Genomic DNA, 14,916 nt, shown 5'->3' with positions numbered 1-14,916 from the left:
GCGGTTTAGCGCCGCCTTCGGCCCGGGCCTGACCCTGGAGACCCGGGATCGAGTCCCACGTCGGGCTCCCTGCGTGGAGCCTGCTTCTCCCTCCTCCTGTGCCTCTGCCTCTCTCTCTCTCTCTCTCTGTGTGTGTGTCTCATGAATGAGTAAGTAAAATCTTAAAAAAACAAAAAACAAACCAGTGACCCCACACCACAGAGAAGCCAGTTGCACCAGCTTGGCTCCTCGCGAGCACCTTTCCCCCCTGACTCTGGCAGGAATGCGTAACGCGTGTCCCTACCTCTTCACTTGTGTTGCCTTTTAGTGATGTTGAGGTTTACCTGCTTTTCCACGCCTTGTCAGTTCCGGGATGGTCAACACTCCCAAGGCAAGGGTGGCACTACTGTCCCCAGTCTCTAGTCCATCCTGTGATGGGGAACGTGGCCTGGGGAATGAACCTCATCAGATGATGCTGTTGAAAACCAGGCAGATGTGGACTCTAGGAGAGCTGTCTGCGGCAGGGAGGCAGGAAGTTGACAAGGTCAGGCTGGACCTGGTTTCAGATGAGAAGACCTTAGCAACCGTAGCTGAAATCAGGATTGACTAGGGTCCCAGCAGGGGCAGTAGGCGAGGCTTTGATCTCTGGTTAAAGAAAGTACTTACTGGCCAAAGTGACATAATCTTCAGGTCAGTTCTGTGCTAAAGAGGAGTTTCCATCACAGGCTGCCGGCAAGGGGTAATTTCCCTCCTAGCCTTTTCCTCTCCAGAGAAGCAAACTCAATTCCTTTCCATGCCTTCTTGGCATGGTGGTTTACTTGAAGAAATGAAATCCTCATCACTGAAAACAAAGGACTGGCTGGGGAAATTTGAAATTTGAAATTTGTCATTCCAAGAAAAGTCAGTAAAAAATGGCCACAAGTCAAATCGTGAAAGAGCACGTATTATTAGACTAACCTCATTTTAAGTAATAGGATCCTTAGGGTTGGTAGGGTGAGAAGAAGATGTTGCAGGTGAGCTTGATCTTAATCTTTGGGAAGACTTCCATTTCAACCCTGCATTTCATTTTCTCAAAAATCTGGAAAAAATATGCTTTAAAGCATGCTATGGGTGACACGGGCAGATGTTTATGGGTAATCACAGACGTTGTCCATGGATCACTATCTTTACGAGGACCATTATTACCAGGAACAAACCACAACTCAGGTGGCTTTATATTTTTCTTTGTGGCTAAGAGGTTTATTATGTTTCCAGGTGACACCAAACTAAACTAAGGATGAGAGGTGGAGGGAGGATAGAGGAAATGGTTCATAGAGAGAAAGAAATGCAGAAGGTAGGACAGGAGAGGGTTGGAAGCTAGTAGAAGCAGCATGTATTAATAATTTATTAACTGTCAATTCCTTGGGCTTTCACATTTATCAACTCATTTAATCCCACGCAACTTTTAGGTGGGTGTTATTATCCTCACTGAGTCCATGAGGAGACTGATGCTTGGCCAGATAAGTTAATTTATCCACAGCTAGTCAATGGCAGAGCACAGGTCCAAACACAGGGCTCTCTGATTCCAGATGTTTGTATTGCAAGATGAAGCTGAAGAGTCACTTCCTTTATAAAACCTTTCTCGATCTACTTTCTATTGTCTCTTCCTCATTTGTGTTGATACAGATATCTATCAAAGGAACCATGAGCTATATTTCTTTTTTTAAAAGATTATTTATTTATTTATTCATGAGAGATAGAGAGAGAGAGAGAGAGAGAGAGAGAGGCAGAGATACAGGTAGAGGGAGAAGCAGACTCCCCGTGGGACTCAATCTCAGGACCCTAGGATCATGCCCTGAGCTGAAGGCAGATGCTCAACAGCTGGCCATCCAGACATCCCTAACTTCACTTCTTTCTGTACTTCTTTACATCTCTGCTCTCCATACTAGAAGGCATGAATGGATACACTCACTATACTGGGATGAACTAAGACTTGAAAAAATGAGGTTACTAAAAAATAGGAATAGATTTCCAGGTGGTATCAAAAGAAATGCCTCTCTCCCCACAAAATATTTAAATAAGAGAGAGAGGGAGAAGAAGTAGAATGGGGAGAAAAACCCCAAGAAACACCAACAACCATGTGTTAAATGGTAAGCCTAACCCCTACCATTAACCACAGGCTGGGCACTATGCTAAATGCTTTACATACATTAGCTAATTTAATCCCATAAGGTAGGTATTAATTCCATCTTACAGTTGAGGGAACAGGTGTAGAGTGGTGGTAAATCCACTCTGCAGCAGCCAAGTAGCTAATAAGTGGGATTTGGGCATGGATTTAAACCAGGACTCTTTTAAACCAAAGCCTGTGCCAAGTAGGCATACCTGAAGATAAAGAACAGCAATAGTTAAAATGCACCAAGTCCTACTGTGTGGCAGGCTTTGGGCAGAAATTCCAGGACGGCAGGCATTCCCAGACCTTGAGTCCTTGTCCCCTGGGGGTGTGGCTCGCCGGTGGCAGGGTCCAGGGTGCGCGGGCGGCGGGAGGCGGGAGGAGCTGGGCCGGAGCGGGGGCCGCGGTGCCCGGCTCCCCCCGCAGACAGGCACGAGCAGCAGCCCCGGGCTCGTCCTCCCCCACCTCTGCCGCGGGTTCAAACAGCATTTCCCCCTCAAGGGTCCAGGAGCAGAAGACAGACCGTGGTGACTATTTAGCGATGGGCCTGTGGTGAGGGGAGGCGGAGCGGAAGCCTCCCGGTCCTTCGGGATGCCCCGTGCTGATTGTGATTTATTCCCCCAAATCCCCATCCCCCAGGGCCTGTCCCAGGGCTTCCTCCTCGGGCCCTCGGTAGCACCTCCTCTCCCCCAGGTCGGCAGGTGGGACTGGTGGGCCCTTCCCTCCGCGGGCTCTTGCTAGTTGTGAATTGGGGGTGGAGGAGCCTCTGAATTGGTGGGTCGAGGGACAATCCGGCTTTTGCTGAACTCTCATGCCTTGCTCTTCATCTCTCCTGCAATGCATTCTGTAGCCACGTTCCTTCTGGTTTACCTAAGGATGAACACTTTGTACCGCTCGGAATATTCACTTTCTTCTAAGAGCCACACATTATCGCAACGAGCCGATATTCCTTCCATTAGCCTGCCTTTGGAATGAAAATAAACTCTACAGAGGCTAGTGTCCTTATAGCAGAAATAAGCCAGGACGCTACGTGCAAATAAAACAAAATACAAAAGGAATATGCAGCAAATCCCTCTTTAAAAAAAAGGAAAGAAAAAGAAAAGTGGGTATAAATACACATTTTGAAAAAGACTGAAAGGGAACTATGCCGAATTTTTAAAGAGGGCAGCTCTAGCTAGAGTGGGATGACAGAAAATTTTTACCTTGTGCTTTAAAATATCTACATTTCCCAATTTTTCTAGTGTATATGAATTCATTTTATTTTTAAATTATTTTTTATTGGAGTTCAATTTGCCAACATATATATAGCATAACACCCAGTGCTCATCCCATCAAGTGCCCCCCTCAGTGCCTGTCACCCAGTCACCCCATCCCCCTGCCCACCTCCCTTTCCACCACCCCTTGTTTGTTTCCCAGAGTTAGGAGTCTCTCATGTTCCATCACCTTCTCTGATATTTCCCACTCATTTTCTCTCCTTTCCCCTTGATTCCCTTTCACCATTTTTTATATTCCCCAAATGAATGAGACCATATAATGTTTGTCCTTCTCCGACTGACTTACTTCACTCAGCATAATACCCTCCAGTTCCATCCACGTCGAAGCAATTGATGGGTATTTGTCATTTCTAATGGCTGAGGAATATTCCATTGTATACATAGACCACAGCTTCTTTAACCATTCATCTTTCCATGGATACCGAGCCTCCTTCTACAGTTTGGCTACTGTGGACTTTGCTGCTATAAACTTTGGGGTGCAGGTGTCCTGCTGTTTCACTGCATCTGCATCTTTGGGGTAAATCCCCAGCAGTACAATTGCTGGATCATAGGGCAGTTCTATTTTTAACTCTTTGAGGAACCTCCACACAGTTTTCCAGAGTGGCTGCACCAGGTCACATTCCCACCAACAGTGCAAGAGGGATCCCCTTTCTCCACATCCTCTCCAACATTTGTGGTTTCCTGTCTTGCTCATTTTCACCATTCTCACTGGTGTGAGGTGGTATCTCGTTGTGGTTTTGATTTGTATTTCCCGGATGGCCAGGGATGTGGAGCATTTCCTCATGTGCTTGTGGGCCATGTCTATGTCTTCTTTGGTGAAATTTCTGTTCATGTCTCTTGCCCATTTCATAATTGGATTGTTTGTTTCTTTGCTGTTGAGTTTAATAAGTACTTTATAGATCTTGAATACTAGCCCTTTAACTGATGGGTCATTTGCAAATATCTTCTCCCATCCTGTAGGTTGTCTTTTAGTTTTGTTGACTGTTTCTTTTGCTGTGAAGAAGCTTTTTATCCTGATGAATTCCCAATAGTTCATTTTTGCTTTTGTTTCCCTTGCCTTCATAGATGTATCTTGCAAGAAGTTGCTGTGGCCAAGTTCAAAAAGGGTGTTGCCCAAAAAGACATTAAAGGCATTCAAATTGGCAAAGAAGAAGTCAAACTCTCCCTCTTCGCCGATGACATGATACTCTACATAGAAAACGCAAAAGACTCCACCCCAAGATTGCTAGAACTCATACAGCAATTTGGCAGTGTGGCAGGATACAAAAATCAATGCCCAGAAGTCAGTGGCATTTCTATACACTAACAATGAGACTGAAGAAAGAGAAATTAAGGAGTCAACCCATTTACAATTGCACCCAAAAGCATAAGATACCTAGGAATAAACCTAACCAAAGAGGTAAAGGATCTATACCCTAAAAACTATAGAACACTTCTGAAAGAAATTGAGGAACAAAGAGATGGAAAAATATTCCATGCTCATGGATTGGCAGAATTAATATTGTGAAAATGTCAATGTTACCCAGGACAATATACACGTTTAATGCAATCCCTATCAAAATACCATGGACTTTCTTCAGAGAGTTAGAACAAATTATTTTAAGTTTTGTGTGGAATCAGAAAAGACCCCGAATAGCCAGGGGAATTTTAAAACAGAAAACCATATCTGGGGGCATCACAATGCCACATTTCAGGTTGTACTACAAAGCTGTGGTCATCAAGACAGTGTGGTACTGGCACAAAAACAGACGCATAGATCAATGGAACAGAATAGAGAACCCAGAAGTGGACCCTGAACTTTATGGTCAACTAATATTCGATAAAGGAGGAAAGACTATTCATTGGAAGAAAGACAGTCTCTTCAATAAATGGTGCTGGGAAAATTGGACATCCACATGCAGAAGAATGAAACTAGGCCACTCTCTTTCACCATACACAAAGATAAACTCAAAATGGATGAAAGATCTAAATGTGAGACAAGATTCCATCAAAATCCTAGAGGAGAACACAGGCAACACCCTTTTTGAACTCGGCCACAGTAACTTCTTGCAAGATGCATCCACGAAGGCAAAAGAAACAAAAGCAAAAATGAACTACTGGGACTTCATCAAGATAAGAAGCTTTTGCACAGCAAAGGATACAGTCAACAAAACTAAAAGACAACCTACAGAATGGGAGAAGATATTTGCAAATGACCTATCAGATAAAGGGCTAGTTTCCAAGATCTATAAAGAGCTTATTAAACTCAACACCAAAGAAACAAACAATCCAATCATGAAATGGACAAAAGACATGAAGAGAAATCTCACAGAGGAAGACATACACATGGCCAACAAGCACATGAGAAAATGCTCCGCATCACTGGCCATCAGGGAAATACAAATCAAAACCACAATGAGATACCACCTCACACCAGTGAGAATGGGGAACATTAACAAGGCAGGAAACAACAAATGTTGGAGAGGATGCGGAGAAAAGGGAACCCTTTTACACTGTTGGTGGGAATGTGAACTGGTGCAGCCACTCTGGAAAACTGTGTGGAGGTTCCTCAAAGAGTTAAAAATAGACCTGCCCTACGACCCAGCAATTGCACTGTTGGGAATTTACCCCAAAGATTCAGATGCAATGAAACGCAGGGACACCTGCACCCCGATGTTTATAGCAGCAATGGCCACGATAGCCAAACTGTGGAAGGAGCCTCGGTGTCCATCGAAAGATGAATGGATAAAGAAGATGTGGTCTATGTATACAATGGAATATTCCTCAGCCATTAGAAACCACAAATACCCACCATTTTCTTTGACATGGATGGAATGGAGGGTATTATGCTGAGTGAAATCAGTCAATCAGAGAAGGACAACATTATATGGTCTCATTCATTTGGGGAATATAAATAATAGTGAAAGGGAATATAAGGGAAGGGAGAAGAAATGTGTGGGAAATATCAGAAAGGGAGACAGAACGTAAAGACTGCTAACTCTAGGAAATGAACTAGGGGTGGTGGAAGGGGAGGAGGGCGGGGGGTGGGGGTGAATGGGTGACAGGCACTGAGGGGGGCACTTGACAGGATGAGCACTGGGTGCTATTCTGTATGTTGGCAAATTGAACACCAATAAAAAATAAATTTATTATTATTAAAAAAGGGTGTTGCCTGTGTTCTCCTCTAGGATTTTGATGGAATCTTGTCTCACATTTAGATCTTTCATCCATTTTGAGTTTATCTCTGTGTCTGGTGTAAGAGAAGGGTCTAGTTCCATTCTTCTGTACATGGCTGTCCAATTTTCCCAGAACCATTTATTGAAGAGATTGTCCTTTTTTCCAGTGGATAGTCTTTTCTGCTTTGTCAAATATTAGTTGACCATAGAGTTGAGGGCCCATTTCTGGATTCTTATGAATTAATTTTAAATGTCAGTTCTATGAAATTGGTTGAGATTTCCTTAGTGGCTTTCTATGTGGCCAATTTTAGCAAATGTCCTGCACATGCTTGAACAGGATATTTAATCTCTATTTTGGAATGCAAGTTTCTATCTTTATTTTCCTCCTATGTAAGGTTTTCTAAAGGATTTTCTAAGTCCTTATTTTTTTATCTTGATTTACTAACTTTTGAGAGATGGATTAAAATCTCCCAGGTTTATGGGCATGTTAATTCCTTTGCCTAATTCTGTCCATTTTTGCTTGGGATAGTACCGAATTATGTTATTAGTTACATAAAATTCACAGCTTTAAAAAAATCATTTATAACTTTTTTTTTTTAGTTGATAGGTTGTCTCTCTAAGACTTTTTAAACACAATCTCTGTCTGGAATAATACATGTATATATATTTTTTATTTTAAGTGTACCTCTTATAAACTGTTTATAACTAGGTTTAAAAAATCAATCTGTATTTTATTTTTATTTTTTTAAAGATTTTATTTATTTATTTATGAGAGACAGAGAGAGAGAGGCAGACACAGGCAGAGGGAGAAGCAGACTCCATGCAGGGAGCCTGATATGGGATTCAATCCTGGGACTCCAGGATCACGCCCTGGGCCAAAGGCAGGCGCCAAACCACCAAGCCACCCAGGATCCCCTGGTTTATTTTTTTAAAAAAGATTTATTTACTTATTTGAGAGAGAGGGAGAGAGAGAGAGAGAGAAAACTCAGGTAGGGGGAAGGGCAGAGGGAGAGGGTTACAATCTCAAGTAGACTCCCCACTGAGCTCCAAGCCAAGGCAAGATCCATCTCACCAACCTAAGATCATGACCTGAGCTGAAATCAAGAGTTGGCCACTAAACTGACTGAGCCACCCTGGCGTCCCCACAATCTGTATTTTATTTATTTTATTTTATTTATTTATTTTATTTTATTTTATTTATTTATTTTATTTTATTTATTTTATTTTATTTTATATTTATTTTTTTTTACAACCTGTATTTTAATAGTGATTCTCTTTTTAAGTTTATTGTGATGACTGATCTATTTAAAGTAATTTCTGCCATCTTACTTTGTGGGTTTTTTTTTTAATTTATCGAGGCTTCTCTTTTTTCTTTTTTCCTTTCTTGGGTTGGGTTTGTCTAGTGTTTTGAATTCTCTTTACTGAGCTCTGTCAACTTTATTTAAACAAAGCCTACATTTAATTGGTCCTTTTACCCTCTGCAAGAGGATTTTTATTTCAATTTCCTTTGGAAATACTTTTTCTCCCATATTCTTTGTTATTACTATCCAGTATTTTGAATCCAGCTTTAGAAAAATTTCTTAGTTTTTATGGTCATCAGTCCTGTAACATGCATAAAGATCGATACTTTGTGCAATACTTGCAAAACAGTAGCACCCTTCTGCCTAGAGCCCTGTCTTCCTCCTTCTCCGTGATCTTTTCCCGCTCCCTGCTTTCTGGAAGCAAACGTATTGAAAAACACTGGGTATTTCTTTCATTTTATTTCTCAGTAATATATTTATATTGCTGGGTTTTTTTTTTTTTTTGAGTTTTCAGTTTTAGGCATTACCTATTGATTTCTTGAGATGAACACTGAGATTTTTTTTTCTTTTCTCTTTATTCCATCCCCCACAAGGTATGTGTAAACTTCCCCTTTCTATATATTTTTTAAACAGCTATGTCGTAATTTTGTTTATAAGTAGTCAATGTTTAAGATGTTAAAACCATAGAACTGTGATTCACAGTTGAACCATGTTGTTTGTTTGCTATTACTTTTCCTTTCTTGCATAAACTTTGTACTTTGTTTTTTAAATGTTTATATTTATTTTTTTTAAAGGATTTTATTTATTTATTCATGAGAGACACGCAGAGAGAGGCAGAGGCACAGGCAGAGGGAGAAGCAGGCTCCATGCAGGGAGCCCGATGTGGGACTCGATCCCAGGACCCCAGGATCACACCCTGAGCCAAAGGCAGATGCTCAACCATGGAGCCACCCAGGTACCCCTCTTGTGTAACTATTTTCCTTCCAATTAATAGTTATTTGTATGCTTAATTTTCAGGAATGTCTCACTAATTCAGCCCCATACTTTACCCCAGTTGCCTGAATCTCCTCTTGGCAAGCATATCAATTACTTTCTCAGTGTCATTCCCTGCCTCTGTTTCCCTCCCCCCACCCCCCCATAAGTCTTTCCTGGAACTTTCTGACTTGTCCCATTCCAGACAGGTTGCTCTCTACTCTAGAGTTGAGCTGTTACCCTGGGATTGCTCTTATTCTCATACAAGGAATTCCTTTCGCCTCTGGAAGCCCGGTTTTCTGGGCATCCTCCTGTTTTTTTGTTTTTTTTTTTTTAATTTTTTTCTTTTTTTTCTTTTTCCCTCCTGTTTTTAGTAGGATACCAGCATGCTCAACTATGCCTGATAGTCCCCCAGTCCAGAGACCCTGTGTTTTATCTCTTCAGAGAATAAGCCTCCAGTCTCACGCTAGGATAGAGAAGGAGCAGTTGCTTGACTGCAGTGAGAGGACATCTGTGGAGTTTCTCTTAAACAGACTTCCAGGGAAGTGTGTGGGTTTAGTCCATCTTCAGACTTAACCCTAGGGAGAGCTGGTGTTGCCAGTTGCCTGGCCTTTTGGGCGCTCTGTGGTGAAATCAGATTGATCACCAGTATTCCCCAACTGACATGCCTTCTGCTTCTCAGCACCCAACATTTTGTTGCTACTGAAATATTTCCTGTTCTTTTCATTCTGGTGGGTTTTATGTTTGAAAAAAAAAATCCTTTGACTGTAATTTTTGTGGGGTTTCAGGAAGAAGCAGAATCAAATGCTTGCTTTTAATATGCTGTCTTTAACTGGGAATGCCAGCTGGTTTTTGAAAACACACAAAATGATTGATATTGTAATTTTTTTCACATTCAGTATTTATTTAGACTTACCAGCATATTTTAACAATTCTTTTGCATACTCTTGCTTCTTTATCCTTTTCATCCCTTCTAGGTTCATTTTTTTCTAATTTAGTATTTCTTTTTGTACGGATCTATTAGTAGTAATTTCTAAGTGCTTGAGTGTCAAAAAAATTTTTCTAATTTGCCTTGACTTGTAAATGATATTTTGCCTGACTTTAGAAATTTCAGTTCCAATTATGTTTCCTCAGCACATCAAAGATATTACTTCATTGTCTTCCAGCGTTTATTTTTGCTGATGAGAAGTCTTTTTTTTTTTGTTTTTTTTTTTCAGTGTCCTTGCCATTACTTTATTGTATGCTGCCTTTTTCCTTTGTTGGCTATGGAATTTTCTCTTTGTCCCTATAGAATGCTGGCTTCCCAAATAGTACCCAAGTAACCTCTTGGTAACACAAAACTGTATTTACTGCTTATTAGAGGGAGAGAGAATGCCAACTTCACAGATAGCTTCTCTACAAGTCCTGATTTACTGAGATTTTGAACTCTGGTTTAAGGCAGGTCTTTCAATCAGGGACTTGATTAGAATTGGGCAATTATCATGATAATAAGAGTTTAGAATTTTCATGGGGCGACTGGGTGGCTCAGTCAGTTACCTGTCTGCCTTCAGCTCAGATCATGACCTCAGGGTCCTGGGATCGAGTCCCCTATCGGCTCCCTGCTCAGTGGGGAATCTGCTTCTCCCTCTGCCCCTCCCCACCCCGTGCTCACTTTCTCATGCTCTCTCTCTCTCTCTCTCAAATAAATAAATAAATGAAATCTTAAATAAAAGAGTTTAGGACTTGTGGAAACAGCAAGGTGAAGGTTTTGGGACAAGGCATTCAAAGCGTCTTGGCATATAAACTGTCTGTTGATGCTTTCTTGAATTGCTGGGTCTTTTGATAAGTTCCTACAGTGAACTATTTATTTGCAATTTTTTCTTTCTTAGATAAGAGTCACTTGGGTTAGCAAAATTATGCTAATGAATACAAGGGAATACCAAAGTTGTGTTAATGAAGACACCGAACTATGTGGGTGTAGACAGTTTTGATTCTTGGGACTCCTGGTGGCTCAGTGGTTGGGCATCTGCCTTTGGCTCAGCTGGTGATCCTGGGGTCCTAGGATCAATTTCCAGAATTGGAAAACAGGGAACCTGCTTCTCCATTTGCCTATGTCTCTGCCTCTCTCTCTCTGTCTCTTATGAATAAATAAATAAATAAATCTTAAAAAAAAGACAATTTTGGTTCTCATTGTTCTCCCTTGTGTTCATTTTCCAGTCTGAGCTTGGGGATACTGATGGGCCATTAGTATTGGGGGTGTGATTAGTCTGGATCTTCACTGCTATTTGAGGGATCCCAATCATATACCAAGCTTCTGAGAACATTCAGTTCAACCTCCAAAGTTCTGAGGATGTTTGTTTCAATCTCCACAAGCATCAGATTTCTTGCTCTTTTTGTTGGATGATTATTCCTCCCAGCTCCTGACTGTCCACTATTTCTGTGCAGCAGCTGGTGGACGTGTGGGGACAACTCTTGTTTCTGCTCAGACATTGAACACTCAGCCCGTGTGGTCTCTGCCTGGTGTTTGCCCCACTATGGGACCCGTGGCTTCAGCCCCCTCTTACCACTCTTCCCATTGCTGGTGTGTAGAGGTTATCTTTCCTTTTGCTATGTGTTTTTCTCATCAACATGTTATGATACAAAATTTCAATCTTAAAGAGAATTTAAAAATATAGTGGAATGAATACTATCCACCATTTAGATTTAACAGTTGTTAACGTTTTGTCACATTTGCTTTTTCTCTCTGTTTGTGTACATGCAAACATATGTTTATGTAAATATGTATGTGATTTATTTCTAATTCCCTGCTTATATATATATTATGCATACACACATAATTTTCTGTTGTTTTATAAATATAAATATAAATTAATTTGTGAACTCCAGCATGCTTACACCCCAAATACTTTAGCAGTACCTCTTAAAAATAATGACAATCTCTGGTGCCTGGGTGGCTCAGTGTTTGAGCGTCTGCCTTCGGCTCAGGGTGTGATCCTGGAGTCCCAGCATCTAGTTCCACATTGGGCTTCCTGCATGGAGCCTGCTTCTCTCTCTGCCTGTGTCTCTGCCTCTCTCTCAGTGTGTCTCTCATGAATAAATAAAATCTTAAAAAAAATAAGCATATTCTCATATATACCCACAGTGCCATTGTGAAACCTAAGTGAATTGACAATAATTTTTCAACATACTTTAATATGTAAGCTCAATTTTTTCCAATTAAGGAGAAATTTGTATAGCTCATTTTTTTCAACTATGGCTTAACCAACTATCATGAATTATGTATGGTTGTTATGACTTTTGAACTTAGAATATAATCCCTCTACCACATTTCCCCTCCATTACACTGGCTTATTATTAGACATACCAGGCCATTGTCTTAAAAAATATCCCATGTACTGAACTTGTTTGACTATTTCTTCATAGTATTATTTAAATTTTTCTTTTACCCCTGTACTTTTTGTAACTTAGAGTTATGTCAAAAGCTGTGATCAGTCTTGGGCATCTGGCTACCTCATTCTGTAGAGCGTGTGACTCTTGAACTTCCAGTCATTATTAGAGCTTTATGTGGGGTGTAGAGATTACTAAAATAAATAAATAAATAAATAAATAAATAAATAAATAAATAAATCTGTGATTAGTCTTGAATGTTTGTTTTCAGTCTTTTATTTTTTTAAGATTTTATTTATTTATTTATGGAAAACACAGAGAGAGGCAGAGACATAAACAGAAGGAGAAGCAGGCTTCTCGCAAGGAGCCTGATGCAGGACTTGATCTTGGAACCAGAAACCACACCCTGAGTCAAAGGCAGACGCTCAACTGCTGAGCCACCCAGGCATCCCTATTTGTTTTTTGGTCTTAAATGTTTTTGACAAGGACACTTCCTAGGTGGTATGTCTACTTCATATTATAACACTTTAGAAATGGCCATATACTTTTCAGGTATAATTTTACATTAAACGGATTTATATGTTTGAGCTGAGTAGGAGTGATAAGATTTCAGGATGTGCTCAAATCATCATTTATGGTGGCAGCACTGTTTTTGTTTTTGTCTTAAGAGGAAAGATACCCTACCATACAAATGTTGAATGAATGAGTGACTAAATAAATACAAATTTAAGAAGTATGTGGGTTTTGGGTTGCATGAAGGGGAGTATGGTTTAGAGAAACCATGAGGAAGATCATCTTGACATTTTTCTAACCAGTGGTCGAACTCTCCTGGTATTTAATGTATATTCAACATTTAACTCAAATCAGCTTGGTGTTTAATTCAGCATTAGCTTATGCAGTGAAAGTCTGTACCATTGAAATACACAGTCCTTACCTTTCAGTCTTCTTCTTTTTTTTAAATAGATTTTATTTATTTATTCATGAGAGACACACAGAGAGGGGCAGAGACATAGGCAGAGAGAGAAGCAGGCTCCCCACAGGGAGCCCAATGTGAGACTCCATCCCAGGACCCCAGGATCTCCCCCTGAGCCAAAGGCAGATGGTCAATTACTGAGCCACGCAGGCACCTTCCCCCGCCCCGTCAGTCTTTTAAAATTCATTTTAGCAACATAGATTCCAGGCATTAGAAAATAAGATCACTAAAAACAAAACAAAACAAAAACTTCAGTGATGAATAATTTGGCTGCAGAAAGAAATATTTAAGAAAACTTTTAATTTCTCTCTATTTTTTGCTTTATCAGAATACCCTCCATCCTTGATGAAGTCAGATGTGCTTCCATATTAGAGGACAAGAGTAGATAGAAAGGCCTTCTGACAGTGTTATATCCATTACAAAATGTTCCTAGCAATAAATACTTGTAATGAATAAATAAATAGTGTAGCTACAAGCCAGGATTAATTTTCTTCAGTCTGAAATAGTTTAACTTCTGTAGGTCATCAGGTCAATGGCTTTAATACCTCTAGGGCTTTCCATACTTCTGATTTCAGGTTCAAAATAGGTAGCAAAATTAATTTAGCTAAATCTTAATCACTTAAGGCAGGAAGAAAAATTAGGAGATTAAATGTATGACAGACTAAGCAATACTTAGAATGACGACATTCTTTACTAGTGATCCTGAGAAATTGTACCCCGTGAACTCACTGAGATCCTTCCAGCCAGAGTCAGTGAAAGGTTGGTGAAAAGTATATGGAAGTTCCTTGCACTGTTCTTGTAACTTTTCTGTAAGTTGGAAATTATTTCAGCATAAAAAGTTAAAATAAAGGTTCTGGCACCTAAAATGAATGAAACAGATATATTAAGTATATTTCTATCTGGGTACCACACATGCATTATTGTTACTATATTTAACTTATGTGCCCTTATCAACCATACTTACCTTTTACTGGATAGAATTCCAGCATGATTGGCTTATCCTTCTAAATTTGTAGGAGATTGAAGAAAGCAAATCAGAAATCCAGAACAATAATATTTAGCAACCTAATAGCAATGGGAGACTCAGAAAAAGGAAAACAAATCCAAGAATTAAAAAGTTTAGAGGCAAATGTCCCCATTCTTCAATAGTCTCTCAAACGTTGCTGTTTCACACCACTGCACCATGACTGAGTGCCTTGATATTGATCAAAGAATGCATATATGCAAAGCAATTAGCACAGTGTTGGCACGTGGTAAGCACTAAATATATATTAGCTATAATTAGGTTTATTTTATTTTATTTTTAAAAATTATTTATTTATTCATGAGAGGCACAGAGAGAGAGGCACAGACACAGGCAGAGGGAGAAGCAGGCTCCCTGCAGGTAGCCTGAGGTGGGACTTGATCCCAGGACCCCAGGATCATACCCTGAGCCAAAGGCAGACACTCAATCACTGACCTACACAGGTGCCCCTATAATTAGATTTATCATGATATTCTTGTGTTGTCACACATTCAGCTCTTTTATTTCCAAGGCAAGAAACTTTGCAATATATTGTGCTGGATTTGAAGGCAATACTGAAAGCTTGGTGCCTCCCTTGTGCTCTAGAAAAATGTAGATCCAATTTTTCTCCCCTTCCTACCAACCAGCTTGCTATGACTCATGCCGTGTGCTCTGCTAGGGAACTTGGGCCGTGGCTGTAGCCCTGTGGATAGGGTGGAGGCTCTAGCTCACATTTAGAGGTAG

At 40.4% G+C, this 14,916-nt stretch overlaps 1 long non-coding RNA gene across 1 annotated transcript; it reads right to left on the bottom strand.

Moving 5' to 3' along the window:
- Positions 1-13,841: 13,841 nt before the first annotated feature.
- LOC125752656 (uncharacterized) lies at positions 13,842-14,278 on the bottom strand. Its single transcript, XR_007402683.1, has 2 exons — positions 14,134-14,278; positions 13,842-14,029 (listed from the first exon to the last, which is right to left on the bottom strand). It is a non-coding gene; the product is annotated as an uncharacterized LOC125752656 (long non-coding RNA).
- Between the last annotated feature and the right edge of the window lie 638 nt (positions 14,279-14,916).

The sequence above is a fragment of the Canis lupus genome, chromosome 16 (genome assembly GCF_003254725.2).
Source record: "Canis lupus dingo isolate Sandy chromosome 16, ASM325472v2, whole genome shotgun sequence".
Lineage (NCBI taxonomy): Eukaryota > Metazoa > Chordata > Mammalia > Carnivora > Canidae > Canis > Canis lupus.
The sequence above is the reverse complement of the archived record's forward strand: the minus strand, read 5'-3'. Positions and strand labels throughout refer to the sequence as shown.